We start from the raw sequence: 5,123 nt of genomic DNA, 5'->3' as shown, positions 1-5,123 counted from the left end.
TCTTATAGGGTGGCTAGGAGTTGGAATAGACTCAATTGCAGTGAGTTTGGTTTTGAGTGTTTGGGACTTCATATAAAGAAAGCCATGCAAAAAATCCCAACATCAACAAAATAAAACACAGAAAAACATTAACCCAAGGGAAAGCAGAAGACAATAGAAACGTTGTTGTTGTTGTTAGGTACCTTCGAGTTGGTTCCAACTTGTAGCAACCCCATGAACAACACAAAGAAATACCACCTGGACCTGCACCATATTCACAGCAGTTGTTATGTTTGAGCGCATTATTGCAGCCACTGTGTCAATCCATCCCATTGAGAGTCTTCCCCTTTCTCACTACTTCACACATATGATGCCCTTTTCCAGGGATTGGTCTCTCTTGATAACATGTCCAAAGTATATGAGATAAAGTCTTGCCATCCTTTCTTCTAAGGAATATGCTGACTACTTTTTCTACAACAGATTTGTTTGTTCTTTTGGCAGTCCATGATACTTTCAATATTCTTTGCCAAAGCCATACTTCAAATGCACCAAGTTTTCTTTATTCAATGTCCAACTTTCACATGCGTATGAAAGCACTGAAAATACCAGGGCAGGCATACCTCAGTCCTCCAAGTAACGTCATTGCTCTTCAACACATAAAGAGGTCTTGTGCAGCAGATTTACATAAGGCAACACATCTTTTGGTCTCTTGACTGCTGCTTCCATGAGCATCAATTGTGGATTCAAGCAAGATGAGATCCTGGACAACTTCAATCTTGTCTCCATCTATCATGATGTTACCTATTGGTCCAGTTATGAGGATTTTCTTTACATGGAATTGTAATCCACATCGAAGGCTGCAATCTTTGTTCTTCCTTAGCAAGTACTTCAAGTCTTCGCTTTCAGCAAGCAAAGTTGTGCTAGTTGCATATCGAAGGTTGTTAACAAGCCTTCCTCCAAGCCAGATGCCATATTCTTCTTAAAATAATCTTGCTTCCATGATTATTTGCTCAGCATACAGACTGAACAGGTATGGTGAGAAGATAGAACCCTGACTCATACCTCTCTTGATTTTAAACCAGGCTTCACATGGGCACAGTGAAATGTTCTGGAATTCCCATTCTACTTAAGGCTTTCCATATTTGGTTATGGTCCATACTCTTGAATGTCCTTACATAGTCAATAAAGCACAAGTACACATCTTTCTTGTATTCTATTCTTTCAGCCATGAACTATCTAACACCAGCAATGTTATCTCTTGTTCCATATCCTCTTCTGAATCTGGCCTGAATCTCTGGAATCTCCTTTTCAATGTATTAATGCAACCGTTGCTGCATTATCTTCAGCAAAATTTTACTTGCATGTGATATCAGTGATATGGTTCAACAACTTGAGCATTCTGTTGGGTCACCTTTCTTTGGAATGGGTAGATGTAAGGATTTATTCCAGCCAATTGGTCAAGTAGCTATCTCCCACATTTCCTGATATAGATGAGCGAGTGCTCCCAGTGCTTCATAAGCAATTAATACCCATCAATTCCTGGAACTGCAATTTTGGCTAATGCCTTCAATGCAGCTTGGATTTTCCCTTTCAATTCCATTGGTTCTTGATCATATGCTACCTCTTGAAATGGTCAAATGTTGGCTAGTTCTATTCAGTACAATGACTTTGCATAGTCTTTCCATTTTCTTTGGCTGCTTCCTGCATCATTCAGTATTTTTCCCACAGGATCTTTCAATATTGCAACTTGAGGCTTGAATTTTTTCTTGAGTTCTTTCAGTTTAAGTTATGTTGAGAGTATTCTTCACTTTGGGGTTTTTAACCGTAGGTCCTTGCACATTTTACTATAACATTTTACTTTGTTTTCGCTACCTGGCCACTGAAATTGTCTGTTCAGCACTCTGATTTTATCATTTCTTCTATTTGCCTTAGTTACTCTAGGATTAAGAGCAAGTTTCAGAGTCCCTTCTGATATCCACTTTGATTTTTATCCGACCTGTCTTTCTAATGACCTTTTGTGATATTCTTGAACAAATATAAATTAGAACAAATTAAAAATGGAACAAAAGGAAAACAAATGATAACATGTCAAATTTAAAAAATTTAACCTAACTATATCTGCATTAATTCACCTTTTGATGTACTCACTCTGAAGGCAAGACTATTTACCACCCTGGTCAGTGATTTGAGGAAATTCAATGGAGGCTTAATCTTCATGGGGATTCCGAGAAACTGGGTGCTCAAAAATTTAACTCTAATATAATTCCCCTATATGATATTGGATTTTATTATTTTACAATCCTTTTTTGGATCACATAGGCTGGTGTTCACTGTGTAGAATTAGCTGATATATCAAGAGATTTTGACTATAGTGTCTACATAGTATGTTTTGATATGGGGGAGTGTGAGGCCTCTTATTATTTTTTTAAAATCATTTTATTGCTGGCTCATAACTGTGCCAACCACATTTATACATCTGTTGCCATCATCATTTTCAAAACATTTTCTTTCTTCTTGAGCCCTTGGTATCAGCTCCTCATTTTTCCCTCCCTCCTACCTTCTCCCACCTCCCTCCCTCATGAGCCCTTGATACTTTATAAATTATTACTATTTGTTCATTTGTTCACTGACCGATGTCTCCCTTCACCCACTTTTCTGTTGTCTGTCCCCCTGGGAGGGGGTTATATGTAGATCATTGTGATCAGGTCCCCACTTTCTCCCACCACCTTCCCCTTCCCCTCCTGGAATTGCTACTTTCATTATTGGTCCTGGGTGGGGGGGTGTCTTTCTGTCCTGGATTCCCTGCATTTCCAGCTCTTATCTGTACCCGTATACATGCCCTCGTCTATGAGGCCTCTAATTTTGTTCTTCAATATTTCTCCTGCTATTCAGGCCTCCTGTTTGGTTGCGCTAATTTATTTTTTCATGTTTTCACTATGAATTAAGCAGGGAGTTTACATTTCAGACTCTTACCTCGGCATTCAACAGTTCAAACCACTCATCGGCCTCCATCTGTGTATGCTAGCCCACACTTGTTTAATAATAAAGTCCATCAGCCTTTGCCTTATTAAAGCTCACATAAGGACATCCACAAAGAAATAATATTCCGCACCTCTGGAAAACACCCCTTCTTCAAATAAAGTCACCTTAACCACTTCCATGATCAAACAGGGTGATTTCTACCAGGAGGTATCATTGGGCCATCCTGTTCTCTATCCATACGCTGAAACACTGTTTTACGTGAGCTTCATTTTGTGTAGCATTCCAAGAGAGTCCTAACCCTCTAAAATCCAGAAACATCTTCCTTTCTGGCCCAAGTCAGACCTGTTTCTACAACAATCACAGTGTCATTTGAAATTCGCTAAGTAGTGCCTGCTCATTGTACTTTTCTTCTCTCTTGATTTTTTTCTGGGTATTTTGTAATCTGTTATCAAGAGGACTGAAATCTGCTCTTATTATTGACATTTTGCTCTTTACACAGGACACCTCGATAGTTTTTTAGATATGGGCTCCCTTATTCTGTTGTACTCTCATGTTTCTCTTGTCCTTTTCTGTAAAATCCCTTTGTGTCTGGTTTATCTTCCTTGACTTCCTAACAACAACAACAATAACAAATAACACACCTTCCTCTAGACTCATATTAAAAATGTTTGGGCAATCTTTGGACATCCATTTCTCTTTTACCTTTAAAGTACGCCAAGTTTGACTTCTAAGATCTTAAACATTTTCCACCTCATTGCGTATTACCTCCCTTGTTTGCCTCCTAACAGTTCTAAAGCTGAAACAGTCTCCTGGGTGCTGGAGCTCTGTTCATTTAAAATAGACTAGAATTCCTCTGTCTGCTGCCAAAGCCCTTAAGCTGTTCCTGTGTCAACCATTTTCTCAAGGCCAAACATGACCACCAGCATTTTTCAGTGAACTTTTTTTTTCTGGTTCTAATTTCTTTTCCTTTGGGTTTACGGAAATTTATTTCACTTTTGTTTGTTTCCTTGACAACTTGAAGCCGTCACATTTTGTGTTCAGGATTCTCACACCTCTTGAACAAGTTCCTAGAAAAGTCCCACACTCTTTGGATGTCTGAAATCCCCAAGTAGCACCAGGGTCTGCCTAAAAGACAACCAGGACCCATTCCAAAGCTTCCGGTGGGCAAAGGAAAAGCAAAGAAGCTATTCGCATGTCTAGGTGAGTCATGGGACAGTTCCATCTTTGACAACGGATATAGCTGGGAATAAGTTAAAGGAAAAAAAATATGAGTAACTGATACCACCTACCAACCCTTAAAACCCTAGTCCCTCACCCATGAGCGTCTGAAGCCACAACAGAGCAATGGAATGTAAAGTGGGGAAAACAAACTATGGTGTACAAATGCATGCCACCCTTAAAGACAGAGGCTTTATTAAGAAAAAACTTAGGCTGACCATCTTTGACAAGGATACTTCATCGGTGCTGTTGTGTGCTTTGTGTACTTTGTATCGGGAAGCACACCAAGCCCTTGTCGCCATATTTGGGATGCCAAGTTTGATCACTTAGTTAAGATTTATCCCTGGATAAAAACGTATTCTCTTTGTGAAATAGTGGGGATGATACTTTGAGACTTGTGAGTATCCTTTCCGCTAACAGCTTTCTTACCTAATGATCTTATCATCCATTGATGATCCTTCAGCCAGCTCCTTTTCAGTCAGTTCTGAGGCCTCTCTAGGTGAACTCAAACCTCTAACCTTTTAGTTAGCTGCTGACCATGTTAACTGCACCACTCAGGGACTCCTTACCTAAATCAATGATTACATTGGGCATTGAAACTGATGATTTTCTATATCTATCATCCTTTAACATTTTACTAGCCACGATTCTTTTATAAAGAAGAATTTCGTTTTATTTATTGATTTATTTATTGGTGGAGTATTTTATGGGAGTAGATAGCCTCAATTTTCTCCCATGGAGTGGTTAGTGGGTTCAACCAGACCTTCTGGTTAGCAACCCAGTGTGTTTCCAGCTAGGCCACCGAGGGACCTACTCTTTTTTTTTTTAATAATCATTTTATTAGGGCCTCATACAACTCATTACAATCCGTACATACATCATTTGTACATATGTTGACTTCATCATTCTCACAACACTCACTTTCCACTTGAGCCCTTGGTGTC

Source organism: Echinops telfairi, unplaced genomic scaffold (genome assembly GCF_000313985.2).
Source record: "Echinops telfairi isolate 266 unplaced genomic scaffold, ASM31398v2 ScPeMD7_34;HRSCAF=130, whole genome shotgun sequence".
Taxonomy (NCBI): Eukaryota; Metazoa; Chordata; class Mammalia; order Afrosoricida; family Tenrecidae; genus Echinops; species Echinops telfairi.
Note: the sequence above shows the minus strand (reverse complement) of the source record.